Genomic DNA, 13,184 nt, shown 5'->3' with positions numbered 1-13,184 from the left:
TCAGTGAGGAAGTTGGAACGAACAACAAACTTAGATAGAACCTGCTCTTACCATGAGAAACAGATGTCCCAATCTTCTCCTCCTCTTCTCATCTTTAATGTTGACATCCAGCTCCAGTGTTTGACTGCAGTCTTCCAGCTTCACTGATGCCATCTCTGGATCCTGCAGTGCAAACTGGGCTCCACTGTCATCAACCCAGTGACTGTAGGTTTGGACTCACTGTGGAAGGAGAGAGGCAGGCTAAGTTTGTCCTCACTATTCTCATACTTCATTATAGTCTGCCTGTAGTAACAATGAGAAACAGACACCAAAAGTTAATCTTGACAGTTCCGCACTTTCTTTATTCTCTAAAAATATATTATATTTTTCTTGTTCAATTATCGAATTTAGTGCTCGACTTGAACTGAAATAGTGCCATACTCATTTTGGGTGACGGCACTGTTTATATTATTGTGCAGGAGCTCCACAATACTTGAGCCAATATTCTATAAAAGAAACGAGCAGAAGCAGTAGAAATTTGAGGTACTGGTACTCAGCTCCGTTGAGCTCCTGTCCAAGTCAAGCACTGATCTCATTTCAATAGATCAGGTAGCTAAGAATTGACAAAACATTAATTAATTCAAATTAGACAAAGTACACACTTCAAAAATAGGCTACACAACGTAAATGCAATTAATCTATAGTAGATTAAATTCACATAAATGCATAAATGACAACAAAGCGTTTAGTACAAGGTTACAGTATGTTTATGGCACTATACTATTTTCCTGAATAACCTTGTCTTCACTATCATTTCAAATAAAAAACGAATAGTATTTCGTTTCACACCATAGTAACATTTATAGATAAAGATAGAAATACTTAATGTGTCTGAATATTAGTACACATGTAGAAAACTGATAATCATTACATTCTTATGGCTGCAGGGGCAGTTTTGAGTACTTGGATGAAAAGTGCCCAGAGTAAACTGCCTGCTCCTCAGTCCCAGTTGCTAATATATGCATATTATTAGTCTATTGGATAGAAAACACTCTGAAGTTTCTAAAACAGTTGAATGATGTCTGTGAGTATAACAGAACTCATATGGCAGGCAAAAACCTGAGAAAAAATCCAACCAGGAAGTGGGAAATCTGAGGTGTGTAGGTTTTCAACTCAGCCTATGAATACACAGTGGGATAGTGTAATTTTGCACTTCCTAGGCTTCCACTAGATGTCAACAGTCTTTAGAACCGTGTCTTGATGCTTCTACTGTGAAGTGGGCCGAATGAGAGGGGATTGAGTAAGGTCTACGATGACCTGAACATGTGCGTTCATGTGAGAGCGAGCTCTGTTCTATCGCATTTCTGAAGACAAAGGAATTCTCCGGTTGGAACATTATTGAAGATTATGTTAAAAACATCCTAAAGATTGATTCAATACATCGTTTGACATGTTTCTACTGACTGTTACGGAACTCTTTGACATTTCGTCTGCTTTTAGTGAACGCACTTCGTGACTGATTTGTTTACCAAACGCGCTAACAAAAGTAGCTATTTGACATAAATTATGGATATTACAGAACAAATCAAACATTTATTTTGGAACTGGGATTCCTGGGAGTGCATTCTGATGAAGATCATTAAAGGTAAGTGAATATTTATAATGTTATTTCTGACTTCTGTTGACTGCACAATATGGCGGGTACCTGTATGGATTGATTGGCGTCTGAGCGCCGACCTCAGATTATTGCATGGTTTGCCTTTTGAAATCTGACACAGCGGTTGCATTAAGGAGAAGTGGATCTAAAAGTCCATGTATTACACTTGATCTTGATCAAAGTTTATTATGAGTATTTCTGGAAATTGATGTGGCTCTCTGCAAAATCACCGATTTTTTGGAACTACTGAACATAAAGCGCCAATGTATACCGAATTTTTTAATATAAACTTTACCGAACAAAACATACATGTATTGTGTAACATGAAGTCCTATGAGTGTCATCTGATGAAGATCATCAAAGGTTAGTGATTAATTTTCTCTCTATTTCTGCTTATTGTGACTCCTGTCTTTGGCTGGAAAAATGGCTGTGTTTTGATGGCAGTGACCTAACATAATCGTTTGTGGTGCTTTCGCTGTAAAGCCTTTTTGAAATCGGACACTGTGGTGCGATTAACAACAAGTTTATTTTTTTAAATGGTGTAAAATACTTGTATGTTTGAGGAATTTTTATTATGAGATTTCTGTTGTTTGAATTTGGCGCCCTGCACTTTCACTGGCTGTTGTCATATCGATCCCCTTAACGGGATTGCAGCCCTAAGAAGTTTTAAGCTTCAAAACTGTATTGCGACCGTGAAATTGTCTATCTGCACGCGCATTTTAGTTCGTGACGCAGACCGAGTGGGCGCCGCCATTTACCAGCTCGTGAATTTTACACAAAACCAATAACATGCTAAACGAACTCAGAAATCTCAAATAAATGATTCTTTATTAAATGACCTTGGGAAATTATGTACATCCATTCAGACAAACCCAAAGCTGCTATGTGAATATCTATGTGTATCACGTTCACTCGGTTTTTACACAAAAATAACAACCTCCTTTACCAAACGTGATAATACCTTAACGGATGTTACCTAGCATGGAATGACATGTTCTTTCGAAATTAAAAAGTTTAAACGTGCTATTACATACCTGTAGTAATACATAGAAACGGACACAAGGGTTATCTTCTTAACATAACAGTTCTTGCACTTTCTTTATTCTGAAGAATGGTGCGTGCCTGTCTGGAACTTCCTGTTCCCCCACTACCACAGTGCAKCCACAGATAGAACAATGAGACAGATATTTCACCGGATGTAGAAATGTCAAGCATCCGCTTAGCGTTTCCACTCACTGCCAAACTAAATTCTGTTATGAACTGAGTGGACTACGTTTTGTAGACATTACCCTTTGCAGAAGTTTATTTTTTATATATTATTTAAATAAATTGCTTTGTTTAGAAGGAACGCAAAGGTGACTTGAGTTATTGCACACGGGCGCTTCACAGAGGTGGTGTTCCCTAACAGAAATATGCAGATGTGTGCTAGAACACACTAATAGGATCTCGTTACCTTGTGCTTGGCTCTGCCCGCTATGCCCCAGAACAGACTATGGGAGGCGCACAGTACTACATAGAGCCATGACTACATGGAACTCTATTCCACAAGTATTCAGAAAAATTTGATTTAAAAAAACAGCAGCAGCTAATGGGGATCCATAATAAATATTCACAGAGGAGGCGTTCCCTAATAGAAATATGCAGATGTGTGCTAGGACGTGCCAATAGGATCTCGCTAGCTTGTGCTTGGCTCTGCCCACTACGACTCATCTCTTCCCATTGGAAACGACCGGTTTAGTTATAAAAAATAAGGTGCAACCCTCTGTGCTTTCAGGAATTATTATGTCCCTACCCCATTATATGAGAAGAGCGGTACTAAATTCCCACTATTTGCAATGTAAAAATCCTAATAAAAGCAATCAGAGTAATTACATTTGGATTCCTCTGTAATTGTCATGCCTCCTAAAAAACATAATGTGAAAACGTGCCTGATATTCTAAGAATTGATTCATGTTGGGCCGTCCCGGGTTTATGCAACATTGTAGCCTATTTAGACCAAGGCGTGGCCATTGCTGTGGTGAAAGAGAAGCACGCCTGTATCTCTCACAGAACTAAAATGAGTTTCACTTTCTATGATCTCTCTACCTCTCTGTGCTGTTATAGACATGAACCGGCAACTCATCTCTCCAGCATTGCACTTCWTCATTTATTTCCTACAATATTTCTAATACAAATCGCTAGAAAACACAGGTTGTAAAGCAAATAGATCCTGCTGAATAGAGCATACTAATCTGTCTGTTACCAWGTTATCAACTTCCAAATAGGCCTATTGAGTAAACAGCATTGTTTTTACAAAGTAAAGCAAGAGAGAAGCTTTTGTCCGGTGAGTGAGCTGCACATCATTGGGGGAGTCAGTGAAACTGGAAAGCTTGTTTAGGACTATAGGACCTCCTCATATTGTACAATGTGTTTCTCCTCACACCTGGCCTAGGCTATTGATGGATTAGAGACACGGTCGTTTTTATTGACCTCAGAGTCTCAGTTTGTCAGTGTCAAAGCAGTCTGTCATTWTGGTCATTTGTGAGGTATTAAAAAAGATTCTGCAAAAGTCTCCAGTCATCTAAAATTATGTAGAACCGCATGAAATCCGTTTATAAAAAGGCCACATTTTCCCAGGACTCCAGGCTACAATAAATGTACTCCATGTGTGCAACTTCTGCAAGCGGCTCCACACCACTGCTCATTGCCAGTACGCTAAAGCCATGATAATGCATGCAATGCTTTATTAAAAATGTGTTTTATTTCATGTGTTCTGGTACCTCAGAGACCCCCAGGTCACCACCCCTCTTGGGTTCACTTTTGGTTCCGGCACCTCCCAATTTACAAATGAAGCACTGGAGAAGTGCTTCATTTGCAGCAGGTAGCTGCTGCTGCCTCCTCCAGGACACATCTCCTTTACATAGAGTTATTCAGGCTGTTGATTGTGGACTGTGTAATGTTGACCCACTGCTCTTCAATGGCTGTGCGAAATTCCTGGATATAGGAGGGAACTGAAACAAGCTGTCGTACACGTCGATCCGGACCATCCCGAACATGCTCAAAGGGTGACATGTCTGGTGAGTATGCAGGCCATGGAATTGGGACATTTTCAGCATTTTCAATTGTGTACAGAGTCTTGCGACATGGGGCTGCGCATTGTCATGATGAAACATGAGGTGATGGCGGCGGATGAATGGCAGAACAATGGCCCTCAGGATCTTGTCATGTATTGAACACTAACCAAACGTCAGTGAGTACCAGATTGAAAGCACCCCTAAGCATGTATTTGGGGGCAAACTATACATTCTACCAGTTTCAAATCAACTCAAAGAAATTTCAATCAGAAAATGAGCGCTGGATAGCAAAATCAGAGAATTACAGAGGGAAGCTTTTTTGGATAACCCAGTTGAAGTAAACAAGGAATTATTTGCTCCTAAATCTCAGTATAAATAACTTTCCACCTCAAAGGCTGAAAACAGTTTAACTAGGCTGAAACAGTCCWTCTATGATCAAGGTGAAAGACCTGGTMAATTGCTGGCCTGGCRCATTAAGAGGTTAAATTCAGACCGAGCCATTCATGCAATTCATAATTAACAAGGTCAATTATCAATGGATCCTGTGGAAATAAACCAAACATTTRCTTCCTACTACAACACACTTTACAACTCTGAATCTCCTGAGAACTAATCAGGTCTTGATGTTGCCTCTATTTCAGACACTAAATTGGATCTGGAAAAGGAATTGGATGGTGTTGAAATATCTGATGCTATTTTCAATATGAAGGGATGTAAAGAGGCAGGTCCAGATGGGCTCCCAATAGATATTTAAGGACAAACTTCTAGGTCCACTTCTGGATATGTACAGTGTATTGGGGTATGATATGTTCTAGAGCTCAGACACAGACAATAAACACCCCCCTGAGATTGTTGCAATACAATTGGATAATGAGAACATGTATCACCCTTGTTAAGCCCCACAAAKTTGACCCCAATACCTCAGACCTGTGTGTTAAATGTAACACGCATTTAGGCACCTTGTATCATTGCCTGGAGGAATGTGCTGAGATACAAACGTTTTGGAGCTCAGTATTGCGCTATATCTCTGAGATGACCTCTACCCCAATACCACTAATCCCTAAACTATGCCTCCTAAATCTTTACCCAGAGAATATCTCTTTACATAGGAGAGAAAATAAAATGTTTGACCTCTGACTATTACAAGCTAGACGTTCAATTGCTCTCCACTGGAAGTATGTSAGTTCCCCCTCACTTGGTCATTGGTAAAAATAATTAACATCAAGTCTGACTCTTGAAAAATGTACTTATATAGTGAAAAAGAAAGCCCCAGAGTTTCATAATATTTGAGATCCGTTTTGTGAGTTTTTCCAAACCGGTGATATTCTAGAATCATTGGAACTGTAAATCCTCTATTTTTATTGGCTCTAGTTCTTAGAGGTATCTGCTTTATCTGCATATTACACGTTTTATTTGGAATTGTTTTGGTTTCCTTCCCCAGATCTGTGCCTCAACATAATCCTTTCATGGAGCTCTACGGACAATTCCTTCCACCTCATGGCTTGGTTTTTACTCTGACATGCACTGACAAATGTGGGACCTTATATAGACAGGTGTGTACCTTTCTAAATCATGTCCAATCAATTGAATTTACCACAGGTTGACTAAAATCAAGCTGTAGAAACATATCTAATGGAAACAGGATGCACCTGAGCTCAATGTCAAGTCTCATAGCAAAGGGCCTGAATACTTATGTAAATAAAGGTATTTCTGTTTAGAATTTTTAATACATGTACAAACATTTCWAAAAAATACTGTTTCCTTTGTGAGGAACATTGATTAATATTTTTTTATTTAATCAATTTTAGAATAAGGCTGTAATGTAACAAAATGTGGAAAAAGCCAAGGGGTCTGAAAACTTTCCGAATGCACTGTATGTATTCATATAAAAAGTCTGTGCAATACAAAAGGGGAATAAATCTATTCTAAAAGTGGGTAAGATGGGGCGTGACATCCTCCACTCACTATCACAAGGGTTAGTAACTCCACAGACTCATTTAAAACACTACTTCAATTATTTAGTGATCACTCCAGATAGCCCAGTGAATAAAACAAATGCTGGTAATACTGGTGTCAAACCATGCAAGTGTCAGTAGCATGAAATAACATCTACCTTCTCATTGAAACAGTTGATCATGAAACAGTTCTACAGCAACTTTTCATACACAGTGGGAAGTTGGAACGAACAACAAACTTAGTGAGATAAAACCTGCTCTTACCATGAGAAACAGACTTCCCAATTTTCTCCTCCTTTTCTTCATCTTTAATGTTGGCATTCAGCTCCAGTGTTTGACTGCAGTCCTCCAGCTTCACTGATGCCATCTCTGGATTCTGCATTGCAAACTAGGCTCCACTGTCACAATCAGGACCCAGTGACTGTATGCTTGGACTCCGTGTGGAAGGAGAGAGGCAGGCTGGGTTTGTCCTCACTGTTGATGTTACCGCCCTCAGACTTAATCTGAGTCGGCCTGAAGTAATAAAGAGAAACGGATACAAAAGTTAGTCTTGACAGTTCTGGCACTTTCTTTATTCTCTAAAAATATGGTTTGTATTTAGGTGCAGGAGCTCCACAATACTGTTGAGCTAATATTCTATAAAGAGGAACATGAGATCAAACAGTAGAAATATGAGGTGCTGGTACTCTGCTCCGGTGAGCTCCTGTCCAAGTCTAGCACTGATCTCATTTCAATATATCTGGTAGCTAAACATTGACAACAAAACATGAATTAATTCACATTAGACAAAGTTTACAATTTAAATCAGGCTACACAACTTAAGTGCCCTTAATCTATAGTAGATTTCCTGAATTCGCATAAATGACTCAAAAAACATTTAGTACAAGGTTGCAGTATGTTTTAGGCAGCACTATGTACTATTTTTCTTAATAACCTTGTCTTCACTGTATTATTTCAATCAAAACCAATAGTATATCTGTTCACACCATAGTAACATTTATAGATAAAGATAGAAACAACGTAATGCGTCTGAATATTAGTACACATGTAGAAAACTGATAATCATTACATTCAGCTTCAAAACAGTAGTGCAACYRTGAAATTGTCTCYCTCTGCCTGGACTTTTTATCATTGTATTCACAGGAATGTCCCTGTATTGATGTGTAATTTTGTTATTATTGTTGCAATAAAAGAAATTGACGCAGACCGAGTGRCGCCGCCATTTTACGAGCTCGTGAACGAATTCAGAAATCTCAAGTAAATATATTCTTTAGAAAGTTTAAACGTGSTATTACATACCTGTAGTAATAAATAGAAACAGACACGAATGTTATCTTCTTGACTGCACCGTTCTGGCGCTTTCTTTATACTGAAGAATGGTGCGCGCCTGCCCGGAACTTCCTGTTCTTCCACTAACACCGTCCGTGCATTCCGGCATCCTTGGGAAGGTTCTACCCCATTACAAGAGAAGGGGGTCGTAGCCTCTTCCAGGACACATCTCATTTGCATAGAGTTGATCAAGATGTTGATTGTGAAATTGTATTTCTAGAATATTTTCTGGTCTGTGGTGTGTACTGAGGAGCAACCAGACGCTGCACATGACACATTTATGAAATTGATTATTCCAGTTACAAATAAGCACTCACCTATTAAGGAAATGACTGTAAAAACTGTTAAATCTCCTTGGATTGATGAGGAAGTGAACAATTGTATGGGTTGAGAGGGATGAGGCAAAAGGTATGGCAAATAAGTCTGGCAGCNATGTAGGACTAGTGAAACCATTTGTAACACAGACTTTCTGTTAGTCTATAAGGTGTCAGCATGCTTCCCATTCAGAAGAATTTTGTGCATATATTTTGATGACATTTTGTGACATTTTTGTTTTGGACATTCGGTAAGGTTTTTTTCKGTTGTTCGGGCACATATTTGTACCTTGAGGCAAGCCGAAGTCTACTCCCCTTCGTTGGTGATTGGTCAACAGTAGGGATTCTTCAATAAAGTCTTAGTTGTCATTCAACTTTAGAAGACTCTGTTTCTTGCAGTTTTTTTCATTGAGAAATACTGCACCAAACATCTCAGTTAGATGTAAAATTGCACGACTAAGAACTCCTTAGCAAAATCGTTAACATTAATGACATATTTCTTGAGTTATCTGACTATTTTGAGGAAGTGGTTAAATAGACCCTTTTTCAGTACACTGCACACTGACGTCACGAATGCGTGTTCCTCTTGGAGGCAGTAGCCTAGATTTAAGTTATTACTTTTGAATAAAATCACTTCTTTGGTTCTCATACCCTTACAATTATGTTTTGATTCTTGCTTGAACAGTCGCTAAGATTATAGAATACTAATGTTCATTGATATCGGCTATAGCAAAAGCTAGCATAAGATCCCTTTTACTGGTTGAAAAGAAGTATAATGCAGTTGATTTGTGATGACACAAACATTATATGAAGCAGGACATTCATACAAGCCTAAAAATCCTATTATTATTATCCAAAAGTAGTGTGAAATGCACTCATAAGCAACATGTAAATAGTATTTTTTTGATGGTGTTCTATAAGAACTCCCCCTTGTTCTGCCACAAATTTTCGCATTGCCATCTTCCAGCAATGTTTGTAAACACATAAAGCGATCTATGGCGTCTCAAAATGGACAAACAGTACTACTGCCACTTTTTTCTTGTTTTTTAAGCAAAGGTCTTTTAAGGGAGTATGAGAGCACACTCGTTCGGTTCACCTAGCCTTCTTAAGAGATGACAAAAGCAGTTTTCTTTATAAAATAAATGAATGTTTATTTATAGCACATGCTTAGAGCAAATGCATCTCTAACTAAATATAACTCCAAAGGAACTCTAACTAAAGGGATAGTTCAATCAAATTACAAGTGTCCACCTTGGTTTCTTCACCCTGTATACAATCCCAATAATGTGAACGTCAGCAGTGAAGTTCTGAAGATGGAGGACTTTCAGTACAGCAGTGTTCCCCAACCCTGGTCCCAAAGGGGTGTACATGTAGGTTTTTGCACTAGCACTCACATACCTTATTCAATTCAAAGGCTTGAGTTGCTGAGTTGAATCCAGTGTGTGAGTGTTAGGGGGAAAAAACTAAAAAGCTCACCCCTTTGGACCCCCTGGACGAGGATTGGGAATGATGATGCAAATTATATTAAATTATCACCTCACTTTTTCCTCTGTACTGAAAGTTCTCTATCTTGAAAACTTGATTGCTAACATTCAACATGCAACATTTTTGGCATTGTATTAACAGTGGACTAATGAACAAAATACTACAATAAGTTTTTTGTGTGAAAACAGAACCTACCGCTCCATTAAAAGATTTCATTATTTTACAACTTGTTCTTGTTGTAATATTTGTGTTGTGGAGAAATGACCAGGCAGGAAACGGGAGTACAGTTAGATTTCGTTTAGTCAAAACCTCTCGTGCTCCACAGTTCCCGACACAATAGTGCGCATGTGCATTTCCTATTAGGTGTAGTAACGTAACACTGCCGTAATACATCACTGCTTAGTAACAGCATAGTAACTAATATAAACAGATGTAGATCCCAGATACTACATATGTAAGATTACTTGGTTTGTATTCAGGGGACTAGGTACAGTATGTACTCAGGAGATGAATCTCTGATCTTAGCAGTGCCATTCTTACTCCTTCACAGCATTGCACTGTGGTTCTTCAATGTTTCCCTGCCGCTGTCGAACAGATAAAGGATTTGTCAATCTATATCTGCCGTTTCCATCACGTTGCAATGATTGTTTTGCAAAAAAAAAAGTGTCTAATAAATCTGGGCCAATGGAAACCTGTCTACTGATGCCATCTCTAGATCCTGCAGTGCTAACTAGACCCAGTGACTGTATGTTTGGACTCAGTGTGGAAGGAGAGAGGCATGCTGGATTTGTCCTCCCTGTCAACTCTGGATAGGATCCCAGGTCTAAAAAGATGTCTAAGATCAACCTCCTGGTCCTCCTGTGCATGCCCCATCGTACTGTGTGTATGAACACATTTTGAACAATGGCTGCCTAAAATGCTGTGGTGCTTACTAACACAATAGAAAAGGTTGAGATAGACGTGGGACATCACAGGTCTCAAAAATATAAATATTGTTTAATTCTCCAAATTTGGGGATTAGGAGTTTTGGGCAAGAAGAATGTCTTTGTTCTGCATAGGCTCTCTCCCTCCTTATTCCATGGCAGCAAAAAGAGTTTCTGTCAGGAATTTCTGACCCTTGTAAAACATGAGGTGGGAGAGAGAGTGGGAGGGGCACAATATACAGCCAAAAGGGCCACGTTGTGTCGTCTGCAATCTTGATGATTGAATTGGAGGCATGCTTGGCCAAGCAGTTATGGGTGAACAGGGAGTACAGGAGGGGGTTGAGCACGCACCCTTGTGGGGCCCCAGTGTTGAGGATCAGCAGGGGGGTGGCCCGTCAGGAAGTTTATGATGCAGTGGCACAGGGCGGGGTTCAGACACTGGGCCTCCAGCTTAATGATGAGCTTGGAGGGTACTATGGTGTTGAATGCTGAGTGATGGCGATTGCATCGTCTGTGGATCTATTGGGGCCCTGAACAAATTGAAATGGGTCTAGGGTGGCAGGTAAGGTAGAGGTAATATGATCCTTGACTAGTCTCTCAAAGCACTTCATGATGACAGAGGTGAGTGCTACGGGGCGTTAGTCATTTAGTTCAGTTACCTTTGCCTTCTTGGGCACAGGAACAATGGTGGCAATCTTGAAGCATGTGGGGACAGCAGAATGGGATAGGGAGAGATTGAATATGCCCATGAACACACCAGCCAGCTGACCTGCTCATGCTTTGAGGACGCGGCTCGGGATGCTGTCTGTGCCGGCAGCCTTGCGAGGGTTAACACGTTTAAATGTTTTACTCATGTCGGCCACGGAGAAGGAGAGCCCACAGTCCTTGGTAGCGGGCCGCGTCGGTGGCACTGTTATCCTCAATGCGTGTGAAGAATGTGTGACAGGTGAGTTCACAGCTCTTTCACTCTGAACATTCATATCAATGACTCACCCTCAAATGGACCATCAATACCAGAGTTCTACAAGACTATTTACATAATCAACTGGGCATTTTAACAGTCTGACCCTCAATATAGTCCTGGCCATATGTTGAGCTCTAACAATTGGTCGTGGAAAAGGTCTGTTGAAATTAATACTGTAGTGGTGTGAGAAAGGTAACACAAGCTTCCTCTGGTTCTATTCCCCAATAGTAACTGGGTCATTATTAACTGTGGGAAATGGGAAATGGGAAATATTGTCCCTGGGCTTTGGTACCTAATAAAACACTTATTAAATTTTTTTAAAGTTCTATGAAATGAGTCTGTGTAATTACTAACCCTCGTGATAGTGAGTGGAGGAGGATATGAAATTAGTCTGTGTAGTTTCTAACCCTTATGATACTGAGTGGATGATATGAAATGAATCTGTGTAGTTACTAACCCTGGTGATAGTGAGTGGAGGATGATATGAAATGAGTCTGTGTAATTACTAACCCTTGTGATAGTGAGTGGAGGATGATATGAAATCAGTCTGTGTAGTTACTAACCCTTGTGACAGTGAGCGGAGGATGACACGTCCCTTTTTAGCTTTCAACTCTTACCCACTTTTAGAATAGTTATTTTCCCCTTTTGTATTGCACAGCCTACTGATATGAATACATACACTACCAGCCAACAGTTTGGACACACCTTCTCATTCAAGGGTTTTTCTTTATTTTTACTATTTTCTACATTGTAGAATAATAGTGAAGAAATCAAAACTATGAAATAGCACATACGGAATAATGTTATGTAAATGTAACGTGTAGTGGCTAATCAATTTGACTATAAATAATAATGTTGATCTGATTACAGTGGTAAATCACCATATCTGTTTAATAGTCCTACCTGTTCTGTAAAATATATATCATATTTCTGTCATTTCAAACCAGTGTGTCTTGTTTGCAGTGTGTCAGTTCAATCTGAGATGTCATTATGAATCTAAGCATGGTACTTTCAGAAGTAGATTTCCACCCCAGACATGAGGCTGAAGTCCGACGCAGAAAGGAAGGTGCCTAAGGAGTGAACCCTTGTTTTACAGTGGTGATTTTAGCATTACATTTTTATTATTATTATTTAACCTTTATTTAACTAAGAAGGTTCTCATCGACTTCCACAAATCCACAAGGAGTCAGTAGAAACCAATTTGTTTAGCAAGTCAGTCATATCAGCAGTAAATTAGCAGAATTAACTGTTTCTGCCGTCCTAGACTCCGGTGGCTAATAGCCGTGCAGCGGTGGTAAGGATTCACTCCATGGTGCGAAAGGAAAGCTCAAGCTTTATGCTGGATTAACAAAAACTTTTTAACAAATGGTTTAATTGAGCTGTTCTTGCCACAATATGGACTTGGTCTTTTACCAAATAGGCCTATATTCTGTATACCACCCCTACCTTGTACAACACAATTGATTAGCTCAAACACATTAAGAAGGAAATACATTTTGATTTGTTTAACACTTTTTTTGGTTAT

At 39.4% G+C, this 13,184-nt stretch overlaps 1 protein-coding gene and 1 long non-coding RNA gene across 3 annotated transcripts in view; both read right to left on the bottom strand.

Annotated features, from left to right (window-relative positions):
- Window positions 1–13,184, bottom strand: part of LOC112074966 (zinc finger protein 34-like) — a 182,657-nt gene that overhangs the window by 146,360 nt on the left and 23,113 nt on the right. The window lies entirely within an intron of this gene.
- On the bottom strand, window positions 51–8,086 carry LOC139025590 (uncharacterized). The gene is made up of 3 exons (XR_011477188.1): window positions 7,944–8,086; window positions 6,909–7,157; window positions 51–219 (listed from the first exon to the last, which is right to left on the bottom strand). It is a non-coding gene; the product is annotated as an uncharacterized lncRNA (long non-coding RNA).

The sequence above is a fragment of the Salvelinus sp. IW2-2015 genome, unplaced genomic scaffold (assembly GCF_002910315.2).
Source record: "Salvelinus sp. IW2-2015 unplaced genomic scaffold, ASM291031v2 Un_scaffold2906, whole genome shotgun sequence".
In the NCBI taxonomy this organism is placed as follows: Eukaryota; Metazoa; Chordata; class Actinopteri; order Salmoniformes; family Salmonidae; genus Salvelinus; species Salvelinus sp. IW2-2015.
The sequence above is the reverse complement of the archived record's forward strand: the minus strand, read 5'-3'. Positions and strand labels throughout refer to the sequence as shown.